This window comes from Sminthopsis crassicaudata, chromosome 3 (genome assembly GCF_048593235.1).
Source record: "Sminthopsis crassicaudata isolate SCR6 chromosome 3, ASM4859323v1, whole genome shotgun sequence".
Classification (NCBI taxonomy): Eukaryota; Metazoa; Chordata; class Mammalia; order Dasyuromorphia; family Dasyuridae; genus Sminthopsis; species Sminthopsis crassicaudata.
In genome coordinates this window covers 320,854,815-320,882,204 of record NC_133619.1, presented here as the reverse complement: position 1 = coordinate 320,882,204, position 27,390 = coordinate 320,854,815, and the positions used below count along the sequence as shown (strand labels likewise).

Below are 27,390 nucleotides of genomic sequence, written 5' to 3'. Positions count from 1 at the left end.
CTTCAAATAGATTAAATGTTTCTTGAGTTCAGATTCTATTGGACCTGATATTTTCATATAAGGATGCACATCTATACATTTAGTGCAATCTTTCTATTCTCAGCATATTATCACATTGCCTGATATATCATAGGCCCTTGACTCATATCATATATGAATGAAATTGTTTAAGTGGGTATATAAGTTGGGTCAACCAGCATTTGATTTGTATCCATGGGCCCTAGAGGCAGTTCTAAAGAGGGAATTTAAAAATTATTTTGAGCTGGAATAAATATATAGTTTCCAAATGTGTGGTTTCTACAAAGAAAAAACAAACAAACAAACACTTATTTGGGTATTTAAAGCCTTGAATGTTTTATTCAAAAGATCAGTCAGATTACTATATATGTGGGGCAGCTAGGTGGCGCAGTGGATAGAGCACCAGCCTTGAATTCAGGAGGACCCGAGTTCAAATCTGGTCTCAGTCACTTAACACTTCCTAGCTGTGTGACCCTGGGCAAGTCACTTAACCCCAGACTCAAAAAAAAAAAAAAAAAAGAAAAAAGAAAAAAAAAAGAATTGTTATAGATTGCTATATATGTGATGGAATATTTAAGTTACTATTCTTCAGTGGGCTCTCAGTTATCTTATATCCTGGTTTAACCTGTTATTTATAAAATGCCCTTTGCCTCACCCCTATATACATAGTTGTCTAGTAATTACAACTTTCATAGATACATGTTTTAAGCAAGTAGAAAGATATACCTGTTACTGCTGACTTGTTACCCATATCATCTTGTTTTCGGTCTTTTGCCAAAGCTATAGACGTGCCTTTGATATTTGCCAAAAATTATAATAGGGAAAGTTGTTAGAGGGGTCTTTAAACCTGTCTGATTTTTTCGTAGAAAGTATTCAAGAGTATTCTAGAATAACTGCTACAAATAAACTTAAGACAAGGAAATTAAGCAAGTCTTCTTCCTAGGATAAACTTATTTCTTCCTATCTATGTGCCTTTTATTTATACTGTTCTAGTTAGAATCATGTTGTTCTCTGCTTACTTATACCATCTCATCCTTAAAAAACAGCTAAAGTCTCTCATGCTTTATAAAGCAAACCTTTCTTGACTGTTCTAACTTCTGGGTTCTTCAGTTGTTTAACTTTTTTTGCTTAAATAATCATGACCACACATCTTAGCACTTAATTACTTAATTCATGTTAATTCTGTTTCCCCACGTATATTGCAGGTTTTCTAAGTACAGAGATGACAGCTGCTTCTTTAGAATCCCCATAGTACCTCATGTAATTCTGTGTGTAGAGTATTTGCCCAATAAGTACTTGCCATTCATAGAATCAAGTGAAAATATTATCCTTCAGCTCATTTAATATGCTTTTAGTGGTAGAATATGAGGCAGATTTTTGGACAGGGACATTTTCAGATCTGGGTCAAGCTGAGTAAATTTATGAATGGAGGGCTCCAATGATATAGCCCAGGGGATTAGGGAAAGTTGTGATAGCAACTTCTTATGGAGGTAATTGTCTCTGGTAAAAGCTTAATTCCTGACTCATCAGTAAGTAATGGGCATAAATTGTCATTTAGTTGTTACATGAAACATAGCATCTTGCTTCACTGTCATTAATTGATAAGAACACACTTCTAGGACAATTCGGTTCACCTAAATTAGTTGTCACAATGTCTAAAGGTCATATTTGGAGGAAAAGTCTGAAGAAAGGTTATCTACAAAGTATATCATCAATTAATGAATCCAAATACAGCATTGAAGAACAAGAAGCTATTGTAGATTTTCGTGAAGATCTGAAGTGTTTACAAGATCTTTCTTTCTACATACACACATACACACACACACACATATATGTCAATATATAATGCATAAAAATGTAGATTTGGAGGCAGAAGTCTTAGGTTCAAATTTTGGCTGTGCCAGCTATGTCAACTCAAATTCCTTTTCTTTAAAAAAAAAAAGAAGGAAGAAGGGAGGGAGGGAAGAAGAGAGGCAGAAAAAAAGAAGAGAATGAGAGGGAAAAGGGAAGGAAGGAGGAAAGGAGAGAGTTAGTAGGAAGAAGGAAAAAATGAAAGGGAAAGTAAATAAAAGGAAATGAAGGGAATGGAAGGGAAAAGTGGTGAAATGAAGGGAAAGGAAAGAGGAAGATAAAAGTACAGAAAGGAAAAATTTTCTGGAAAAAAATGACAAACACATTAAAAAAAATCTAAAGTTATATCTAGTGTTATATACTGTGAATCTGGATTTCTGCAAAGGAGCAAGGAGATGTGCTTTCTCATGTCTCTTCTTCAGGGAAAAGTTTGTTCTTTATAATTTCACAACACCCAGTTCAGATTTTTGAAGTAGTTTTTTATTTTATTTTCATAATTTTGGTAATTATGTATAGCTTTTCTGTTCATTTTGAACCAAATTGTATATCTTTCCTTGCTTTATTTTTATTTTGTTCTTTATAGAAAATTTTCATTTCATTCCTGTACTACACTTTGTTTAACCCATTTTCTATTACTTGTGTATCTATTTTATTTTCAATCTTTTGCTACCATAAATAAGTTTTACTATAAATAATTTGTTGTATATAGAGCCTTTCTTTTGGGGGTATATGCCTAATGGAATCACTGAGTTAAAAGTTAATGGTTATTTAAGTCACTTTACTTGCATAATTCTAAATTGCTTTCCAGAATGGTTGTATCAATTTACAGCTTTATCAATGATACATTATTAATGTGCTTGTTTTTCTACATCTCCTCTAACATTTCCCATTCTTGCCCTTTTTTTGTTGTTTGTTTTTTGCTGAGGTAATTGGGGTTAAGTGGTTTGCCCAGGGTCATACAGCCAAGAAGTGTTTAGTGTTTGAGGCCATATTTGAACTCAGGTTTTCCTGATTTCAAGGCTGGTGCTCTTTCTACTGCTCTACCTTGCTGCCCCCTTGCCTTTTTTTTTTTTTTTTCTGGTCTTTGCCCATTTGCTAGATGTGAAGTGAAAACCCAGAGTCCTTTTGATGTGCATTTCTCTCATTAGTGATTTGTAGCATTTTTTCAAATAGTTGATAATAGTTTGTTTCTTCTTTTAAAAAAAATAATTACTTAAGTCTTTTGTCCATTTCCTATTGGGGAATGGCTTTTGGTCTTTTATGTCTCTGTTAGTTGTCTCTCTCTATATATATATTGAATAATAGATATATTTGATGAAAATATATTTTTTTAAGGGGCAGCTAGGTGGCACAGTGGATAGAGCACCAGCCTTGAATTCAGGAGGACCCAAGTTCAAATTTGGTCTTCCTAGCTGTGTGACCCTGGGCAAGTCACTTAACCCCAGCGGGGGGGGGGGGGAATATATATATATACATATATATATATATATATGTATATATATATATATATGTATGTATGTATATTTAGTCATCTGCTTTGCTGCTTATCCCAGATATATTAGTTTTGTGCAAAACCATTTTTATTTCACATAATGAAAATATTGTATTTTATATTTTGATTGTTTTTGTCCTTTGAATGATTGATAATTCTTCCTTTACCCATAAGCTATATAGAAGGTATGTGATCTTCTCTTCTAATTTTTTTCTTATGTTTTGATTATGTTATTGATATGATAATATTAAGGTCAGATTTCCATTCTTAATTCATAGTGTAATATGGTAGAGGATATTGGTCATAAGATTGATTTTTGCAATACTTCCTTTCCATTTCCATAGCACATCCTGTCAAATAGGGAGGTCTTTCCTGGATAATTTAAGTTATCTAGGGTTTTTTGAGTCCTATTATTTTTGATTCTCACTTGTCTAGTCCATTCCATTGATTTTTTTTTTATCTAGTACCAAATGGTTTCAATAACTATAGCTTTATAATATGATGTAGGGTCTGGAAGTACCATTTCCCTTTCATTTTTGCCTTTTCATTTTTCCTACTCCATTCTATATATTTTGTTATTTAGCTCTGTAAAGTATTTTTTTTTAATTTTCTGGCTTGACATTAAATATATGTCAATTTTGGAAGGATTGTAATTTTTATTATATTGGCATAATTAGGCAAGTTTTTTTTTTTTTTTTTTTTTTTTTACTCTTAACTAGCTGTCAGTTTCTTCATCTATCAAATGAGGAGGTTGGATTCTATGGCTTTATTTCTTTCTAGTTCTGATTTTGTGATAATCCTATGAATTTATGTAATTCCCACCATCTAAAATTAAATGAGTACTTCTTTGAAAATATCAACACTTTAGAGGGGAATAAATCTTACAGATTATTGATCTTATTGATGATACTTTAAAGAATGCTTCTTCCAATTTCTTCAGTTCACAGATAAAGAAACTGAGGGTGGAATAGCTAAAGTGATTTTCCTAAAAGTAAAACACTCAAGTATACACAAAAGGCAAATACCACAATGAATATAAAACAAAATAAGTTAGCATTTATATTATACTTTAATGTTTATCATGCACTTTATACATACATACATTTATATACACATACACACACAAATAAACAAACTTATTTGGACCTTCCAACAATGCTAGGGAATAGGTACTAGTATTATTCCTGTTTTAAAGAAGAAGAAACTGAGACAATTATTGAGCTTAAATGACTCACCTAGCTTCCCACAGCTATTAAGTTTCTGAAGCACAATTCACACCTAGATCTTCCTAATTCTAAGTCTAGCGTTAGCTCTCAGCTGCTCACCTCACCGGGTTGCTTACCTTCCCCAGGTCTTCAGACATCTTAGGCTCTGATTATGTCAATCAGAGAGCTACCTCTTCAGAGGTTCCCCCACAGAATACCTGAGTCACTCAAGTATGCAGCAACAGGTCTTTATTCTCTTTACGTAGTGTTCCCTAACATTCCCTCTAGCTTTCCCTCCAGAGTTCTTCCTTCCCTTCTGGAGTTCCCCCCAGAGTTTCCCTCGGAGTTCCCTCTCCCCGACTTCTGCAACCCCCTTTTTATAGTCCCCAGGTCACATGACTGAGAGTGCATGAGTTTGAGCATGATCAACAAGAGTAAGGAGGCTTTTCCTCGTTAAGGAGGTTTACTCAATTCCTTCAAATGCTCTTTTATCAGGCTCAGGCAGAATAAGCCTCCGAGTGCCTCTTATACTCTGCCCTTGAGATCTGCCCTTGCTCTAACAGTCTAGCAGGTGGTTTCCTGTACCACCAAGCTGTCTCGAATCATAAAACTGATATCTGCAAATATATATTTATAGAGAACACTGAAAGAATTCCTACTAACAGAATACACCTAGTAAATAGCAGAAGTCAGAAATTAAAACCAGGATTGTTGTTCCTTATCAAAGGAATCTTATTGTTATGAGTAGAAAACTTGGATATGTGGGTTTATATTACTAGAATAAATGATAATGCTTTCTGGATAGTTATATTTCAACCCTGATCTCCCCTATTATTCTCTTTCCTTACCTTCACATCTAAAAACTCTCAGCATATAGCATCATCAACTTTACTCACATAATTTGACACTATTTAGTGTCCTCATTTGCCGCAGTGTATATATCAAAACTGCATATCTATTTTTATAGTTGTGGAAAAATATTGTATGCTTTTGTTATTTTATATATATATATATATATATATATATATACATTTGACATTTGATATGTTTAATAGAAAACATGTATATAGTTACAGTTGACTTTAGTTGTGGGGGAAATGATATGGCTGAAATAGCACTAAACTAAAATGAATAGTACTGACCTACTTAGAAAAATTAATTATAAAAGAAAAATAATGAATTATAGTTGCAGATAATGGTTTTGGGGACTCTGATGGTTGAAACCTTCCTGAGGCTTATTTCTAATTGGTGCAATTAGTGTTTTACAGCATTCAGCAGTTTTGATTTTCAAGATTTATGTGAATCTTTTGGGGAGATTTTTGCTATCCAGTAGAATATTATATAATTTAAGGTTGAAATTTGGGGGGGGGGAAGGTATGTCCCTGGAATGGAGAACCTGTTTTGTTTGAAATATTTATGAATTTTGGTTTGAGGGCCAAATAGGTTTTTTTTTTTTAATATGAGAACATCTTAACAAATTTAGTATATTGAAAAATCTGTTAACAAAATGTCCTTTAATTTGCATCTTTGTTTTTTAAACTTAAAATCACTAGAGGTGAACTGATAACACTGAAGAGGGTATACAATTAATTTATTTTTCTTAAGAAGGCTTTGATATTTTCAAGATACTTTTTTATTGTTAATGTTTGATTCAAAATCAAAGTATCATAGTTAATTTATTAATTTCCCTCACTTTATATTTTACCACTATTTGTAACATTTCTTCCATGCTCCTCAGAAAAGTATACAAGGGTGAATTTTCCTGCATGGACTAGCCCTGGCTACAATCACATTCATTTCATATTAAGGAGAGATTCCAGAATATAAAAATATCAGAACTGTGTGATTTCTATATCTTTTTCTAGGGAAATTTTGTTAAAATATTATTCTTTCTAAACATCTTTATTTGCTTGTCAGCCCTAATGTCAGAGATGCTTGACAATTTTCATGATTGGTATAATTTTGACAACTTTGTTCTCCCTGATTGTGTTACTGTGGCCAGTTTCCTTAAACCTGAAGACTTTAGCTACTACCATGCTCTTTTCAACACAAATTTTCTCCTTAATTTGTGTGTGTTTGAGGAAGATTTTCCAGGAATAATCATAGTGGGCCTCAATTTTATTTCCTGCTATTGATTGTCCATGGAGAACCAAAATAATTCTTAAACACTAGAGAGACTAGGAAGATAACTGGATATAGTCATATTGAAAAATCTTTGTTTGAGGAAACTCTTTTTGATATAGTAGAAATAGACATAAAAATAAATCTTTCATTTAGGATGGTAGAATCATTCCATAAATAAGAAATATCTCTGCACTATAGCATACTTGCCATTGGTGATACAGACAACTTTGTTGTTAGTTGCAATGGCAAGTGTTTATAAAGCTGTGCTGTGAAAGATTTTTTGCTATCCTGATCCTTTTTTCTTTCCATAGATAGACAGATAAAGTACTTAAGTGTTTCTCAAATGCCACTGTGTTAATCTCTTAGCATATAAAGAGAAAAAAAATCTATTCAAGGAGCTTATGTCCTAATTGGAGGAAGACAACAGAATTGGAAAATACAATGTTTTGGTAGGAAAATATAACAGCATGGTGTGGAGATGGAAGTGAAGTGGAATGGAGAAATTGTTTCTGCCTTGCTCTTGGAATACTAGGAAATATATTGAGTAAAAGTTGAACTATTCTCTCACTTTCAATCTCTATCTATAGTTATTTATTCTTCCTTTCTTTATCTGGATTTAAAATTGAGGAGTGGTTTTCAGATAGGAGGAAAACAAGATGTCAGCCATAGAATGCCTGATACTAAAGAGACGTAGCCTCTGAAAGGCATTTCCATTGTGCTTTATCATCTAAGTACATATACTCTGTATAGGAATGGGCCTGAAGACCAAGATAAGTATTCTTTTTAACTTAATGAAGAATGTGCAGTGAGACCAAGAATTGAACATAGCTGTAGAGCCCATAGAATGATTTATCAGTTCAAAATTCATACTTTTCCATATCAAGGTTCCTTAGTTGTAAGATTGGTTCCTCTTTTATGCCAGTGAAAAATATCATAAAATTAGGAGTTAAAGAAAAGAAAAGTGTGTCAGAAATCCTAAACGTTCCATTGTTGTTTTCTTTGTTTCTGGACAGGTTCCAGTTTGTCCAGTATCCCTGCTTCAACCTAAATTCTGAGACTTCTTCCAACTTGGAGATTCTATTTTTTTTTAACAGTTATCAAATTATTTTATATTTATTTATTTAATTATAATAACTTTATTTTTCAAAATACATGCAAAGATAATTTTCAAGATTCACCTTTACAAAACCCTGTGTTCCAAATTTTTCTCCTTCCTTTTCCCTCATCCCCTTCCCCAGAGAGCAGGTAATCCAATATAGGTTAAACATGTGCAATTCTTCTAAAACATATCTCCATATTTATTGTTCTGCACAAAAAAAATCAGATCCAAAAGGTGAAAAAATAAAAAATAAAAGAAACAGCAAGCAAACAACAAAGGTGAAAATACTATGTCATGATCCACATTCAGTCTCCATAGTCCTCTTTCTGAATGCAGATGGCTCTCTCCCATCACAAGTCTATTAGAATTGGCCTGAATCATCTCATTGTTGAAAAGACCCACATCTATTACATAATTTTGTTATTGCTATGTACAATGTCCTCTTGGTTTTAGTCATCTCACTTAGTATTGGCTCATGTAAGTCTTTCTAGGCTTTTCTGAAACCAGTCTGCTCATCATTTTATATAGAACAATAATATTCCATTATAATATACCATAACTTATTCAACCATTCCCCAACTCCACTCACTTTCTGGGTCCTTGTCATTACAAAAAGAGCTGCTACAAACATTTTTGCATGTGTGGGTCTAAAAACTATTTCTAATACATTATTGAATAGTAGTGCTGATAGTGGACAACCTTGTCTCATCCCTCATCTTATTAGGAATCCCCATTCTCCATTATACATGGGGCTTCCTGTTGTTTTTTAGAAAGATGCTACTTGCCATTTTAAGGAAAACTCTATGCTTTCTACCAACTTGGCAATTCTTTAATTCTCCCTTTAATCATACAATGCAAAAGGAAATTCTTTGGTGAAATCTTCTTGGATTCATACTAATTATTCCATCAGTCAACACGCATTTAGCACATACTGTATGCTTGGTGTTATGAATAGTTCTTGAACTTGAGAAGCTTATAATTTAGCTTGTGTAAACAATGCAAATGATATTTGTATGTATATACATGTGTGTATGTGTGTGTGTGTGTGTGTGTGTGTGTGTGTGATGGAATATGTCTTTTGACTCCTTTAGCTGAGCAAGGTAGAGTGATGAGTAGTACTAGAAATAATTCCAATTCTCTTATTAAGGTATATACACAATAGATATAGATTTGGAGGGAAGAATGAAGAAGGAATTAGGAAAAGACTGCATAAATTTGAGCCTTAAAGGAAGCTATGAAGTATGAGTGAAGGGAATAAGCATATATTTATATAATGCCTATTATGTGGCAGGGAATGTACTAAGTACTTTATAAATATTACCTCAGTTGATCCTCACAACAAACCCTTGGAGGTAGTTGCCATAATTATCTCCATTTTACAATTGAGGTAACTGAGACAGATAGTTAAATGACTTGTCCAGAGTAACATAACTTGGAAGCATGTGAGGCTGGATTTGAACTTGGGTCTTCCTAAGTTCAGATTCAAAATTCTATCTTCTGCACCATGAAAATGGGTTACCACATATACAAAACATAAGAAGACCAGTTTGATTTGAGTATAACATATATGAAAAATAATAATGTTGAAAAAGTAAGGAGGGACCAGTTTGAGAAAGGCTTTAAATGCCTAACAGAGGAACTGAAAATATTACTGATCCGTCTATATTTTTCTTGCTCAATTTCTCTAAATAGTTTTTTTTTTCCCCTATGACACACTATATTAAAGTCATCTATGTACATACCTGATCTCCCTTTTTAGACTCTTTGAAGGCAAGGACTGTGTGATTTTTCATCATAATATGTCCAGGAGTTAGTGCAATGCAGTATACTTGGCAGGTGCCTAAAAAAAGTTCCTTTGTTTCTCCATAACTATACCAAAGCTGACCCACCACAATTGCCCTCTGGCTGTTTACCCAAATACTCTTTCTCTGCCCTCATCTCTTCTACTTTCCAAATTTAATTTTGAGAACAGAAACCACTCTCCCAATCCTTACCTAGTCACAATTTTCTATGTATTTTGTCGTCCTTTATTATATAAACTTACTGAAAGAAATGACTATATTCCTTATTATATTTGAATCTCCAGCTTAACACAGTGTCTGGCATGTAGTGAGGACTTAGTAAGTACTTTTTTCATTTATTGATTGCAGTGAATTTGAAATGGACAAAGGCTGGCCCCCTTATCCCTGGATCAAGGGGCCTCAGGCTTATAGGAAAATGTTGCTTAAACTAAATTAAGGGAAATGTTATGTTCAGACTGGGCCCCATCCCCTGGTTCATGAGACCCTAGATTTTCTGAGAAGTGTGTGTCTAACAAAGTTAGGACAACATTGCAAAACATGCCAGCAAGTTCCATTGTGTCCTCACTCTTTTTCAGACACTTCCCCATTGTAAACGAGAAATTGTGTCAGTGATTCCCAAAATTTGTAACCGCAAGGCTGTACCAGGATGTGGCAAATGGTTTAAAAGTGTACCTCACTAAAGGCTCAGGGCTGATCTCTACTAGCCTGTCTAGTGGGGTCAGTCACTGGCCGGCTAATAAATGATGCTTTAAATTGAATAATCTGGTCAGAGCTGTCTATCTCGTGTCAGTTCATTTCAAATTAAATCTATCATCCCCCCATCACCCATGTCATCATGTAGTGTCACCTATTTCCTATATTTATTATCCATGACAATCTCTAATTCCTTTTGCAATATTTCCCACCCACCCCCGTTTGTATTTCTAGCCTCTACCAGCTCTGTGAATAAATTCTAACTTTTGATGATGATATAGCAATAACTTTTGAGGAGGAAGAAAGGAAGAGAGGGATTCCTAAATTTACTTGTTTCAAGTTGAAAGATGCTACGTAATTTTTGTATTCTTAAGATTTGTAAAGCAAGTTTAAATTCATACTGTCAACATACTCTATGTGACCAAATGAAAGGATCTTGTCCTCTCTGTTTTTAGTTTAGTTAATCACATATAAATTGCTTTATTGACTACATAGGATTATAGTTCCTTTTTTCTAGACCTTGTGTATATTATAACTTTTGTCAGCTGGGACAGCTAAATTATCATACAAGATTATGCATTCAGAACTTCATGATTTTTTAATAAGAATAGGAAACTTTTAGGGAATGTTTTTAGTAACTATAGGTATACAGTGACTCTTAGAATCAGATTTTTAAATATGTTATATGATCTAGATTGATTAGATATAATTTCTTCTAATAGAGTAGTTTGAAATCCAGTAGGATAAAATAAATAATAAACATATCTTTTTCATTATTATTTATAATCACATAAAATAATTGTATTTGAATTCAGAATATCTGCCTTCTGATGCTAGTGCTATTACTTACTCTAGTTGTGGGACCTTTGGAGTTCACTTAAGAGAAACGTAAAATAAGGACATTGGATTGAATGGCCTGGAAGGTCCCTTCTCATTTCTAAATCCTAATATTGTATGTTACTGATAGCCTAAGGGCATGGTAGATTTTAGAAATTTTCTCTAAATATTCATCCACTTTAGAGATTGTCTGCCCCTTTATTGTTTGTTCATATGACATCAAGAGATCTTCCTGAAGTTTATTCCTTTTTGCTTCAAATTTCACTACTTAGAAAAGGTTAATGGTACTTATGGCCTTGGAAATTTCATTGCATATCCTCTATTCCTGAGGCAGTGTAGGTAGAGTCCTTTATAAATCCTTGAATTCTGTGTAAATGCCAATTATTATTAATATCAATATTTAATTTAATTTATTATTAATAACAATATTTAATTAATATCAATTATTATTATTGTTAGCAATTGTTATTAATGAGGTATATATATATATATATATATATATATATATATATATATATATATATATCTTTATAGAATTGCTGAGTTAATTAACATCCCTTCCAACTAGATTATAAGCTCCTTGAGGGCAGATAATTGTTTTTCTTATTTATATTACCAGACTTAAGCAAGATGCCTGTCATATTGTAGGCACTTAATAGATGTTTATTACAGCACATTTCTTGTATTTCTGTTACATTAATTCTAGCAGCTATCCTCAGAGTACCATGGTTTCTGTTTCACAGTTAGAGAAATACCTATTAATCCATACCCTTTGTTTCCTGACTTTGTCAGCTCTCTATCCACTTTGAAAAAAAAAAATCCCCCTGTCCTATAGGACTTATTTTGTCCTATGGGATTTATTTTTTTTAATTACTTAATTTATTTAAAACTCAAATATACAATTGAAAAAGAAAAATGGCACGTGCGCAGCAGAATATAAGAAGATTCAAAATACAAAATAATAAATTTCCATTTCAAGAAAGCCTATATAATAAATACTGCATATTGTGCATCTTTTCTTTGCTTCCTTTTAGGTTTACTTTTGTTCTTTCCTATGTGTTTTTTACTTGACTCTTTTTCCCTCCTTCATTATTCCTACCTCTCCCCCAAGAAAGCTACAATTAAATGCAGATATATTTACATGCATATACACATGTATAAGAATATATGTATGCATTATATATCTATATGTACATATACATGCATATATATGCATGTGCATAGATGTCAATAATCATGTGTGTGTGTGTATGTGTGTGTGTGTAAATATACATTCCTATACATCTATATAAGATTCTCATATGGCTATTTTTCCTTCATTTTTCTCTGAAGTTGAGTGATATCTTTCTTCATATGTCCAGATCTCCATATTTTTCTAAATCCACCAACCCTTTATTTCCTGTACTACAGCAGTACTTAAATCTTATAAAACAATAGTGATTAATATGGATGACTATAGTTTTTTTTCTTTTGATTAAATCTGTTTTATCTTTAACTTTTTCTGAGATCAATGATTACTACCTGTGCTATTTTTTTATCTAATAAATTTTATTCCTGATCTTTATTATTATATTTATGTTTATCTCTTATTTCCCATCCCTCCAGACTCCTCTGTTTTACTTCTGTCCCACTTTTTTTCCTATTACTTAATCCCTAATTTATCTATTTTTAAAAATAGCTTTTGGGGGAGAATGTTATCAAAGGCTTTTTGAACATCTATATCAGTAACATCCATTGGTCTACATACTTATTTATTTCCCAAAAGAACTCTAGTACATTAATTACTCACCTAATGGAGTATTTGGAGTGTGGGGAGGGGGGAGGAGGGAGCATAATAAATATACTTTATAAATAGAATTTTATCATCATGTAAATATATTAGAATATAAGAAAAATGTTTACTCTCCACTTGATTCAGCTTTATTTTTTACAGCTTCAGTTTCTAAAAACTCTTTTCTTTAGTGATTCATTCATTCATTTAAACTCTTTCACCTTAAAAGTTTGTAGCTGCTTTGATATGGTTTCTTACTGTGCTGTGAAGAGCTTGAGTGGTTCATTAAATTCCTCCCCCCACTTTCCTAAAAACTACAATGAGAATAAGTAGTAAGAGTAATTACAGTTACATCATTACATCAGTCCAATAAGACAGAATAATCTGAAGACTCTAGAGAAAATGCTAACAGTACCAATGGTATTTCATAAAAAGAGAATGGAAAGCTATCCAACTTAGTGCCTTAAACAAAGAATAAATAAAGAGAGCTAAATGCCATTCAGAACAGTTCCATATCAGTCCCCTTCACGAATAATTAGTAAAAACTTCTTCAGGCATCTGTGCTCCATTAATTGAGAAGAAATCCTCTGCATAAATCATATATGAAACCAAGGGGTCATAGACTGGATTTACTAATTCTAAGTCCATGCATCACAACTGCTGTGCATTGTGAGATACTTGTATGAACTGGTACATTATAAAATTAAATTGTATTGTATACAGTATTGTATTGTTCTGTCAGATTTTGATATCCTCATTTTAAATAATTCATGGGAAGAAATGATCACTTCATAATGCCACAAACTCACAGCAGGCAAAAATAATTTTGCACAATATGAAAACAGATTTTATTTATTTAAAAAGAATATTAAAAAAAAACAAACAAACACAACAACAACTTTTTTGACATCAGCTTCTGGGAAATAAATAGAGTACTTTATGACCAAAAAACCCCTCTAAATCCATAAAAGCTGTTACTGGGAGACCTTTAAGTTAAGAATTAGGAAGATACATTCAAACATCATGGTCAGTGATATAACATTTACAATTGGGGAAGAACTCTGTAGACTGGGATAAACTAGCACCATAGGGAAATTAGCTTTACAAAAACCCTCTGACCATCTGCAGAATGGGGACAGTCAGGTATCCAATTTTAAGTATTGTTCTGAGGAACCTTTCATCTCCATTAGTCTTAATACTTTCTTTAAGCAAATAGCAACTATTCTACTTAGAGGGAAACTGGGAATTGTTGCTAACTCTTTCCAAAGAAGACTTCACTTTCCAAGTGGAAGAGTGTATTAAGGAATGACTACAGATGATATGATGGTATACTTAAAGAACCCCAAAGACTCTGCTAAAAAGCTATTAGAAATAATTCAGAACTTTAGCAAAGTTGCAGGATACAAAATAAATGCACATAAATACTCAGCATTTTTATACATTACCAACACAATCCAACAGCAAGAGATACAAAGAGAAATTACATTCAAAATAACTGTCGATAGTATAAAATATTTGGGACTATATCTACCAAAGGAAAGTCAAGAATTATATGAGCAAAATTACAAAACACTTGCCACAAAAATAAAGTCAGATTTAAATAATTGGAAAGCCATTAAGTGCTCTTGGAGGCCGAGAGAATATAATCAAAATGACAATACTCCCTAATCTATTTATTTAGTACTATACCAATCACACTCCCAAGAAACTATTTTAATGACCTAGAAAAAATAACAACAGAATTCATATGGAAGAACAAAAGGTCGAGAATTTCAAGGGAAGTAATGAAAAAAGAAATCAAATCAAGGTGGCCTAGCTGTACCTGATGTAGAACTGTATTATAAAGCAACAGTCATGAAAACCATTTGGTATTGGCTAAGAAATAGACTAGTTGATGAGTGGAATAGGTTAGGTTCACAGGGCAAGATAGTGAATAAAAATAGCAATCTAGTGTTTGACAAACCCAGAGATCCCAACTTTTGGGATAAAAATTCATTATTTGACAAAAACTGCTGGGAAAACTGGAAATTAGTATGGCAGAAACTAGGCATGGACCCACATCTAACACCACATACTAAGATAAGATCAAAATGGGTCCATGATTTAGGCATAAAGTATGAGTTCATAAAACAATTAGAGGAACATAGGATAGTTTACCTCTCAGACTTGTGGAGGAAGAAGGAATTTGTGACCAAAGGAGAACTAGAGATCATTATTGATAACAAAATAGAAAAATTTGATTACATCAAATTAAAAAGCTTTTGTACAAACAAAACTAATGCAAACAAGATTAGAAGGGAAGTAACAAATTAGGAAAACATTTTTACAGTTAAAGGCTCTGATAAAGGCCTCTTCCCAAAATATACAGAGAATTGACTCTAATTTAAAAGAAATCAAGCCATTCTCCAATTGATAAATGGTCAAAGGATATGAACAGACAATTTTCAGATCATGAAATTGAAATTATTTCCACTCATATGAAAGAGTGTTCCAAATCACTACTGATCAGAGAAATGCAAATTAAGACAACTCTGAGATACCACTACACACCTGTCAGATTGGCTAAGATGACAGGAACAAATAATGATGAATGTTGGAGGGGATGTGGGAAAACTGGGACACTGATTCATTGTTGGTGGAGTTGTGAAAGAATCCAACCATTCTGGAGAGCAATCTGGAAATATGCCCCAAAAGTAATCAAACTGTGCATACCTTTTGATCCAGCAGTACTACTACTGGGCTTATATCCCAAGGAAATACTAAAGAAAGAATAGGGATCTGTATGTGCCAAACTGTGGCAGCTCTTTTCGTAGTGGCTAGAAACTGGAAAATGAATGGATGCCCATCAATTGGAGAATGGTTGGGTAAATTATGGTATATGAATGCTATGGAATATTGGTCTGTAAGAAATGACCAACGGGATGAATACAGAGAGGCTTGGAGAGACTTATATCAACTGATGCTGAGTGAAACAAGCAGAACTAGGAGATCATTATACACTTCAACAATGATACTGTATGAGGATGTATTCTGATGGAAGTGGATATCTTCAACATAGAGAAGAGCTAATCCAATTCCAATTGCTCAGTGATGGACAGAATCAGCTACACCCAGAAAAGGAACACTGGGAAATGAGTGTAAACTGTGAGCATTTTTTATTTTTCTCCTCAGATTATTTTTACCTTCGGAATCCAATTCTTCCTTTGCAACAGCAACAACAAAATTCGGTTCTGCACATATATATTGTACTTAGGATATAGTATAACATATTTAATATGTATAGGAATGCCTGCCATCTAGGGGAGGGGGTGGAGGGAAGAAGGGGAATATTTCAGAACAGAAGGGAGTACAAGGGATAATGTAAAAAATTACCTATGCATATGTACTGTAAAAATGTTATGATTATAAAATTAATTTTAAAAATTATAAAAAAAATCATCAGCCTCCCCCCCAAAAAAAGAATGACTATAATAATTTTTTTCATTGTGGTTTAAAGAGTGGTATAAAAATAAGGTGAAAATAATAATAGGAATAATTTTTTTTGGAGAAATCAATCAGACTTGTCACTCATAGCTCATAATTGTAAATAACGGTATCTAGGCTTGCTGAATAGCGGAGTAATGGCTTGATAGTTGAGTAAATTGGATGTTGGTTTTAAATGAAGAGTGGGACCTCGGACATGAATGGATCTGGATTTAATCCCATATATGTGGATGCCCAGCATCCAGGTAGTTTGTGGCATAGTTTCTTAGGGCTAGAGTGAGCTATTGCTGAGATTAAGGCACAAAAAGGAGACAAGGAAAAGAAGAAAAGAAAGACAGGGAAAGGTAGAAATAAGCAGATTTGAGCGCAAAAGAAGTGGAAACAAATTGTCATAATATAATGTAGCTTTTTTATGTACAATTGTTTAATTTTAAAACTCAGTGACAGTGGGAATGCAAATTTAAAACTGAGACTTAGTGACCAGTAAAAGTTTATAATTTGTGATAATAGTTGAATTCTAATCTTATTCACATACTGTAAATTAAAATAGGGCAAATTTTTATATATCCTCGGTGTCATATTATTATAATGAAGGGTTTCCATTTGTTTCTGTTCTAAGGCCCTGTCTCCATGGGTTTTAAGTAAGAAGATACAAATGTGTTCCACACCTAAGGAAAGATGAAAAATTGTAGGAAAATCAGTTTGGCAGAAATAGTTATTAATGCCTTTTCACTTTCTAGGGCTTAAAGTACTTCAGTATGAGTATGAGGTTAAAATTCCTATAGGTGTTAACTATCAAACATTTTACTAAGATAGATGTTCCCCTTTGCTTTCTGCTTTTTTTGAATAGCTGACTCATACATGATGAGATATCTTAGAAAGACGGATACTTTAATTTTAAGGACACTTCTCTATACCATCTACTCAATCTTTTTTTTTTTTTTTTCAAATTTCAGGTGAGCCTATTCTTACAGTGACAGTTTCATGAAAGCTTTAGCATTTTAATTTCAATGATGACTATTGTGTTTACTATATATATACAAACAGGACTCAGCCTTTTTTCCCTGTAGTATAATAGCATGCTGTTTTAGTGTCTGAATATATAAAGACTAAATAAGGTATATCCATCAAGAAAATGGTTGACAAGAAAGACAAAAGAGTTTTAAATGTATTGAAAATCTAATATTTCTTTTATCTCTTTATTAAAATTATTTTTTCCTATGATTTCCCTAGCACCCAGTCTCTATGATCAAGTAGCTATAAATAGAATAAGTCAAACAATCATTTTAGACAGAATAGTTTAAAGGTCATATATTACTAAATTTTATAAGTCTTCAAAACAATCTTTGGGAACTTTCCACCTGACCAGGCAGATGCTATAAGTCAGACAGTCCAAAAATAGATTATTCGACAGAAAAAAGGATATATTTCTAATCCCAAAGCAGGTGGGAATGTAACTGAAGAGAGAAAAAAGTTCATGCATTTCTCAAATTCAATAAATAAGTTAGGAAATTTAGCTGCATATGTAAACCATTTCTACTTTCTCTGTGTATACAGAAGTGAAATTTAAATATTGTTTTTTGATGTAAACAATTTTTTCAATAAAAAATGAGAAGTTTGGGGCAACTTGTTGGTGTAGTGGATAGAGTACCGGCCCTGAAGTCAGGATGACCTAAGTTCAAATCTGGTCTCAGACACTAAACACTTCCTGGCTGTGAGACCCAGGGCAAGTCACTTAACCCCAATTGCCTCAACAAAAAAAAAAAAAAAAAAAAAAAAAAAAAGTAATAATAATTAAAAAATAAATAAATAAATTAGAAGTTTAGTGGATCTTTGGAAGAGAATAATTCTTTAATTAGAACCTATGGCTCTGTTCAGTTATTAAATTAAGAAAAGATTATTTCATCATTTAATTTGGGATACTTTTTTCCTTTGCTTAATTTTAAATATTGTTTTATAATCCAGAGAAGTTGTGTATTGTTGTTGTTTTTCAGTTTTTTCCATCATGTTTGACTTTCCATGTTCCCATTTGGGGTAAGGCAAAGATACTTCCTTCTCCAGTTCATGTCATAGCTGAGAAAACAGATCAATATGGTTAAGTGATTTGTCCAGGATCGCACAGTTAGTAAGTGTCTGGGGTAGATTTGAATTTCAGTCTTCCAGACTCCAGGCCAAGCATCCTATCAATGTACTACCCTGTTGCCCCCAAAAGAAAGGGCACAGATATCAAAATACTCGTGTTCTAATAGATCCATGCCCCTAATGCTATGTGATGTTGGGCAAATCCTGAACCTTTTTTTTTTTTTTTTTTTTTTTGCCTCAGTTTTTAATCTGCTACATGAAAGAATCCAATTAATGTATTTCTGAGACCTTTCCCAAGTCTGTGGTTTTTCACATTATTAGGTCAACAGTTGTGTGTGAGTTAGGTATATGCTGAACACTGACCTACTGAGATCTCACAAAATATGGAACACAGTACTTTGCAACACATTTCAGCTGGAGGAAAATAACTTGATATTGAAGGATTGGTTTCTGGATTCTTGTTATTTGGAGGAAGAAAAAGCTGGGTGGCACAGTGGGTAGAACACAGGGAGACTAGAGTTTCTAAGAGAGAGCTCAGTGACACAAGCAAGTCACTTTACCATTTGCCTCAATTTCTTCAAATGTAAAATGAACTGGAGAGGGAAATGGCAAACCACTGTAGTATCTTTGTAAGAAATACTCAATAAGGTCATGGAAAATCTGTCAGACATGACAGAAACTGCTGAATAATAATAACAAATAGTACTTACCTCCTCCTGCCCTTGGGAGGATCAAATGAAAAGCATTTGTTAAGTACTGTGTGCAGTGGCACATAGGATTTGCTATGTCAATGCTAGTAAGTATTATTATTATTATTATTATTATTAAATAGGGTTGATCATTATATTTCTATCTTTAAAAGGGAGCTGGAGATCGCAGTGGAGAGAGCAGTGGACTTGGAGTCAAGAAGACCGATGTTTGAATCCTAGCTAAGATTCTTGCTAGCTGTATGACTCGGGGAAAATTACTTAACCTCTGTCTGTTTCAATTTCTCTCCTCTGTAAAATGGGATAATAGCCCCTATCTTCTACAGTTTCTGTGAAGATAAAATGAGATAATACTTGTGAAGTAGTTTTGCAAACCCGAAAGTGCTTTTTAAGCATTAGCTATTATGAAAGACACTAGAGGTACTAAGTATGATTTGTTCAAAGAGAAGCCCTGCCCAGTGGAGACTGAGAATGAGCTACACTATTGGCTGGCATGCATTGGTTCAGGAGGCTACAGGGCTAGCAGAACTTTGCACAGTGGCCCTTTGAGTTCTCGTCTTAAAATGCATTATTAAGCAATTGATCCTTGCCTTTCGCTGTAGTTATAACATCTTTCATTTCAAAGGAGAGGCCTGACTCCTGAATCTAAGAAGAGGCTTATTCTCCTTTGTGAAAATAATGCTGCTAAGCTGTTAGAAATCTCACTAGCTTAATATAAATGTTCAGGTAAGTGTAGTATTTTAATAATAGTCTTCAAATATAATTAATACTAGAAACTTAAGCATGGCATCCCCTGGGGGATAGTATCATAGAATCCCAGAGCAGAACCATAAAATCTTATCATTACAAGGGAATGGTGAGATTGCCAGGCCTATCACCCCCATCACTTTACATATGAGGGAACTAAGGCCAAGTCAGAATAAGTGAGTAATTTAACTGACTAAAACCCAGGTTTTCCAACAAATAATACAATGTTTTGTTCCCATTAAACCACTATTTCTTATAGTTATGTTTTATTTGAAGTAATTTAAATCAATGATATTTTATTTTTGATTTTCATTATAATTTCATCCTGCCTGAATAATACTTTGACTCCAAAATTAGAATAAAAGTTGCATACCAGACTCCTGATATTTAATCCCCAAAGATAAATATTAAAAAATTAATCAAATCCATGTCATCTTCATATTTTTATATTGATTATATTTTTTATATTCCTCTGTATTTAATTCTCATCTGGTTGAGACTTTCTAGGAATATCCCTGTTGCATTGTCTATACCATCCTGTAATTTAAAAGGTGCTACAGCTTTTCAGAAAGTTAGTCCACCTTGAAAATATTTCTGTCTTCTGGGGGCAAATAACAGATGAGAATGAAGAATCCAATAGAAAGACCTTACTGAGAGAGATGGGAATGCTGTAACAAATATATACTGTCCTGGACTCCAGAGCCTCATATTAGTTGAGGTATTTTTAGGGTCCACTGGGGAGATAGGAGGCAAAGAGTTATAGCATAGGAAATAGAAAAAACTTAAGTCAGGAAGATCACTTGAATTCACATCCTTCCTCAGGAAATTGCTTCCTAGCTATGCCATCCCGGACAATTCACTTAACTGTATTGAAAGTAGTTAGACTTGATCCTCTGAGATTATGATCCTACCATTCTAAATGCTAGTTTATATATTAATTGGCCAGAAAGTGCTTGAATGGAATTCTTATGAAAGAAGAATTAATAATTGAGGAATGAAGGGATAGAATATGAAGATCTGAAATCTAAAAGTTTTTTTTTTTTTCCTGAGGCGATTAGGGTTAAATCATTTTGCTCTGAGTCACATACCTAGAAAGTATTATGTGTCTGAGGCTATATTTGAATCAGGTACTGCTGACTTTGGGGCTGGTGTTTTATCTACTGTGCCACCTAGCTGCCCTACTTCAATTAAATTTTATGTCAAGGACAAAATCAGGCAAATGAAAGTTGGGTGGGAAGAAGTCCAAGCAGTAGCCTTATCTAGTTGGATTATATTATAAATACCTTGTTGCTTTATTAGTTATAGAAAATATGCTATGTGCTATTATGGAAGAAGCCCCATCCCGTATTACCATATATGGCTTTGTTATATGTTTTCTTGCAGAATATAAGAATTTGGGACATTCTTATCAGGAATCAAGAGAAGAAAATTGGAGGGAAATGATAAATCCTTGGAGTTTTATTACTATAGCATAGAGGAATTTAAAGAAACTCAGAAACCTAGGAAGTATAATGATTGGGGTAAAAACCCAGTAGATGATACATGCTGTCAAGGTATTGGACAAGCTTATATGAAAGTAAAAGGATATATTACATAGTAAGGTGTAATGTGCTTCTCTAAAATATAATGTCCTCTGAGAGCAGGTTTCTTGACGGGCTTCTGGAGGCAGCCTTCTTTTCAGTTCAGTGTAATCACCCTAAATGCAGCCAGGAGTTAAAGTCCAAATCCTTTACTGTTTCCTTTTAAGTCTTATCTCCTTCCTTGGTTTCAGTTAGCTTTCTTAGAGACCTTGGTTCCTGCTGTTAATCCTTTGCCTCTGCCATCTTCAGCCTCTAGCTCCCTCCAAATCTCCGGCCAGCACAAAGGTGGAATATGGAAAGAATCTGTCTCCTCCTCCGAGAGTGGGCTTGGTGGTCTGGCCCTGAGAGCTTCTTGCTTATATGCTGTACACTGAGTATACTCCAATCATTACATCACTAGGAAACCATTGTTTGTTGTAGGATTAAATTAATGCTAAATTAGATTTAACCATTGTCTCCTCAATTCCACTTAGTACCTTGTTTCAAGTTCTGGCCCATAACATCTCCTTGTAGGATCAAATCAATCATGCTAAATTAGATAATTATTGTCTCTATCGATTCCACTGTCTTAGTACCTTGTTAGAATCATAACATCTCCTGCTTTCTTTTGATTTAGAACATAGGTGATCATGACCTCCCTGACTTATCAAGTAGGTGATGTAGCCCCATAAAGAATGCAACCCTTTTTTTCAAATCCTTAATTTTTTTCCAAATCAAAAGGAGTGTATCTTCTCCTTTTTGACCTGAAGAGTCAAGCTCTTCAATCACAGGATATGCATTTATTTTTAAATCAGACATATCCTGTCCTTCATTTTTTGCCTTAACCAATGCCTTTTGTAATCTTGTCATAGGCTGCTTCATAGGTGGTGCTGAATGTGTTACTGCCCCTTCCCCTCCTCCTTCTCCCTCCACCCATGAAGGGTTAATTGAGTAGGTAGTTCAGGGGAAGGGGAAATGCCTTTATGCTTCCTGCTGTGAAGTGCCACACTCAGAATTATACTTAACTCCTTCTTATCTGATTCTTCATCCTTTTCACCTAGTTTATTTGGTTCTTTCCCCTCCTGCTCTTTCTTCTTATAACTTATATAATTTCCTAAATCCAGTTGTATTAAATTTATGTATAAAGTGTATTTTTGGAAATTGAGTCAGGTCCATTTTCATTGTAGAATTGACATTGTGCTCTCCTACTAATTTCCACTCTTCTATATCCAATTCTTTTTCCATAGAGAACCAAGGAGATATGTACTGTACAGTTTCTAAAAGTTCAGTGATCTGCTACCAAATTATAATCAAACCTTGCCTTTTCATAAGTTTGACAATGCTCTCTGCACATTTTCCTTGAAGAGGAAAAGAAGGCTGTTTTCTAAACATGTCCCATTTTAGCTGCAATACTATTTTAGACCTTTAACAAAGTTTCCTTGTTGTATTCACCCTAATTTCTGCGTTGAGGAAACTTTTCAACTGAAGTCAGGATCATGTCTATCCCACATTCGGGTGCCAAATGTAGCATTCTTCTATAAAAATATAATGTTCTCTGAGAGCAGGTTTCTTGGGGGGCTTCTGGAGGCAGCCTTCTTTTCAGTTCAGTGTACGTTACTTGGCCAGGAAACGAAGCAATCAAAAATACAATTTAAAATATTATGCTATATTTTTTTCCCCCTGAAGATTGATGCATACTCCCATTGCCATTACTATGACATGGTTAAGTGATAGGTAGTTAGGAGGGGGAAATTCAAGCAGATAAATCATGAGTCAATCTTTAAGACTTAATGTATGAGCATGAAAAATTGAAAATACCCAAGGATTCCCTAAATAAGATTCCTTTATTTTGGCATTAATATCTCAATAAGTTCCTCCATCTTCAATCAAGGAAGACCTCTAGTTATTTCTAAGGTCCTTACAATAACTAAAAATTATATGTTTATGTGGCTATGACCTTACTAGAAATGAGAAAAACTTATATGAATAAGCTGAAGTCAAGATCTTCTCAGCCCACTTTTCTTTCATTCTCAGAAATGGCTTTCAGAAACATTGGAACCCAAGTGAAGTCTTTCTGAACAATCAGTGCTTCACTGGTGGTGGAGTTGATAAATTTTTGAAGTCCAATGGCACCCTCTAGTGAAAACTTTCAGAGTAACCCTAGGGGGCTACAATTAGGACTCATGAGTACCTTATTACAAAGCTTCTTAAACTATGGGTAACAACCTCATATGGAGTTGCATAACTCATTGTAGTAGTTGAAGAAAAATTGGCAAGAGTGATAGATATCAAATATCCTACCAGGATTTAATTCTTTATGTAAAAATAAATAACTACATCCATTTCATTAGTAGGCAAATTTGCTTTCATCTTTAATAAATGGTAAAATTATTTCTATAACAAAGAATTGTTTTAAGATACATATCTTTATGATTTATTATCAGTAAATGTTTGGTTTGTATGCCTAAGTTATATACCTATATAGCTGGGGTTGTACAAAAATTTTTTGGATGTAAAGGGGTCTGAAGTGGAAAAATTTCAAAAAGCCCTGCCTTAATGAGCTTTAATAAAATTGTGCTCTCTCTTCCGTTCCACAACCATCACCACATATCAAAACCAGATTTTGCATTATCCTCTACTGCCTTCAAATGACATATTACAAAATTAATAACTTGGCATTTATAATAGCTGATATTTCATAGCACTTTAAAGTTTGCAGTCCTTTACAAATATTATTTTACTTATGCTTTTAACTACTTTGGGAGGTTTGTGCTATTATTATACTTATGAGCAAGATAAAATTTTAAATGAATTGCCATGAGTCACCACTATCTGAGACAGGATTTTAATTCAAGGCTTCCTGACTCTATTCACTACATCACTTTTATATCTAAAAGATTGTGGTTCAAGAGTCAAGGAGTCTTTTTGATATGGTTTGTAATTTCGTAGACCTATCTATCTGAAGAAGGGCTTAAGTAAAAGCTCTTAAATATTACAAGATCTAAATGATGGGCATCTTCACAACTTTTGGTCTCTTTTTTCAATATCAATCTACTATTCTTGATCTTCAATATAGTTTGGCACTGAAAGCATCACCTTATATCAGCATCATACTAAGCAATAGAGAGGAACACATAAAAAAAGGTGGAAATAGGTTATAGAACTAGCCTTTGCAGCTGACCTTCCACTCTGAAAAGTCATTCCAAAATGAAAATCAGTCAGTTCCAAGTTTTTAGAGGGGAACAGATTTGTTTTCACTATGTTTTTATTTATTTAACTAAAAGCCAATAAGAGTTATTTATTAGAAGTACTTAAAAATAGCAATTTATTATACCAGCTTTGTACTATTGGCATACAGTCTTTGTTGGGAGACTATTGAATAAATACCTGACCTCTTCTTTCTTGGATGTAACTTAAATGTGCAAATGAGTACCATAGCATTCACTTTGACAATCAGTCACATGTTTAGGAAACACAATAAATTCTTTTTTGCTAGTATAAGTAGTTGTCTCATAGAATTTTAGAGAGGAAGTATCCTAGAGATCCTTAGTCCAGCTGATTCATTTTACATATGGGAAAAAAGTCTAAGTAACTTGCCCAGGATTATGTAATTGGTTAATAGCAGAACTAGGAGTAATACAAGATTTCTTTTTCTTAATTTTGCCTTTTTCCTCCTACTTTGTCTCTTCTGTCAGCAATCTTTTTCATCATTAGGGAACATGCATTATTTTTATTGGTAATTAGTCTGGTGAATGATCTTTGATCACTCTGTATGAGGATTGGTTGACAGAAATATGGGGTACCTGGATCAGAGAAGTTTTATGAGAGGCAATTAGTCATTTCTGTATATTTTTAAGACCTGATCAAATTACTTAACTTTATTTGCCTCAGTTTTCTCTTCTGTAAAATGAACTAGAAAAGGAAATGGCAAACCACTCCATTGTCTTTGCCAAGAAAACCTCAAATGGAGTCAAACATGACTGGAAAACAAATATTTATAAGATGAAGGGTTGGACTCATCTTGACGCTAGAGAACCAATTTTGAAGTACTTAGCAGAAATTAGAAAGAGGCAGATATTCATCACAGTGCAAAGGAGAAAAAAATCCTAATAATAAATATCCAAAAATCCAGTGGACTGCTTTAGAATATTGGGGGTTTCTCCTCATTAGAAATTTTCAAATGAAGGCTGATTGCCTATTGAAGTATTGTAGAGAGCTCCATTGAGGACAGCCAGGATGGATTATATTGACACCTGTAATTCTAAGATTTTATACCTCTATAGAAAAAAATTACTGATTGTTATGAATGAGTAAAAATTGTGTTTCACACCTGAATTTATGCATTAAAACATTTCCTTTACTTCTGTGCCTTCATTTATTGTACTGGATGACCAGATAACTTTTAAAGTCACTTAGGTAGGGGATGCCATAGTGTCGGATTTGGAGTCAAGAAAAACTGAGTTAGAATCTTACTTTTAGCATTTATTAGATCTGTGACCTTGAGTAAGCCACTCAATCTCTTTCCACCTCAGTTTTCTCTTCTATAAAAGATGATTATAATAGCACTTACTTCACAGAGTTATTGTAAGGATCAATTGAATTACCATGTAAAGTGCTTTGCAAACCTAAACATGTTACCTAAATATCAGCAGTTCTATTTAAGGTTGAGAGAAAGAAAATGTGTGTTTTGTTAGGAATTATGCTGAATTATGAAATGTAGTGCCACATTGTAGTACATGGAATTAGGTGACAAGTGGGTATTTCTCCTAAAGACTTATTGGATATATAATGTAACGTAAGTAAAACAGAAATAGAGTAATATTTCTCTAACAGGAGTGGTAGATACAACTTTTAACTTGATGATGAATCCTTTATTGAAAACTTCTGAGTCCTATGTGTCTTTGAGGTAATTTATCCATTACTTTCTATTAAGCTTACCATTTTGGAAAAAAATCGGCTCATAGCTCAAACTGATTTTCCTGTTATCCATTTTACCCTCAATATTTGATTCCTCATGTGTTTTATAGTGAATACATTTGTAATTTGCATATATGTATACAGATTATATATTTAAGTAAGGCACTCTGAATATCAACAAATTAAGTTCATATACATGACTTATTGATGTCTATATAAATAATATTTTTAAAGCACTGTCTTAACAGACAAAATTGTACTTAATTTTTTTTTTTTTTTTACCAAGTGGTATTTATATAAGCATTAGCTCGCTTGATAAAGCCTAGCAAACATTGGTTGAGAAGAAATGTATAATTTGAAATATTTTTTTCAGTTAAACTTCATTTCCTCATTTTTGCTTCTATATCTTTGGCTTTGAACTTCAATATTACCATGTTAATTTAGTATTTAGTCTTTCATTACTAGTCCCGGGGAAGGCAGAATGATAAAATCAACTCACAATGTAGACTTAGGATGTAGAGTTGACCTTATTTTGAACTTTAAACACACACACACACACACACACACACACACACACACACACACACACACACACACACACCAGATCTCATTTTCATACATATATCAGAACACAGAGATTTTATATGAATTTTAATGTCTGCTGTAAAAAAAAAAAAAAAACTCATACATTTTCAAAACTGTCCATCTTGTCTTCTATGCTTTCTTCTGAACTTACTCTACTTACTCTTGGGTTTTTTTTTTTTTTTGTACATTTAAAAAAAAATTTAATAACTTTTTTTTTTTTCGGTCAACATTATTACTAGCTTCTCTATTCTCATTCCCTCCTCTTCTCAATTAAAACCCAGAAGGGAAAGGAAACAAACAGCCTTTTAACACATAATTGTGGTTAAGCAAAACAAATCCATGTTTAAAAAAAAAAAAACATTTTTCTACACTTTGTATCCATCACCTCTCTGTCCTTATAAAGTCCTTCAGAGACAAA

At 33.3% G+C, this 27,390-nt stretch overlaps 1 protein-coding gene across 41 annotated transcripts in view; it reads left to right on the top strand.

The window, feature by feature from the left end:
• The window catches only part of ZBTB20 (zinc finger and BTB domain containing 20), a 1,031,727-nt gene that overhangs the window by 377,195 nt on the left and 627,142 nt on the right, over window positions 1-27,390 (top strand). The window lies entirely within an intron of this gene.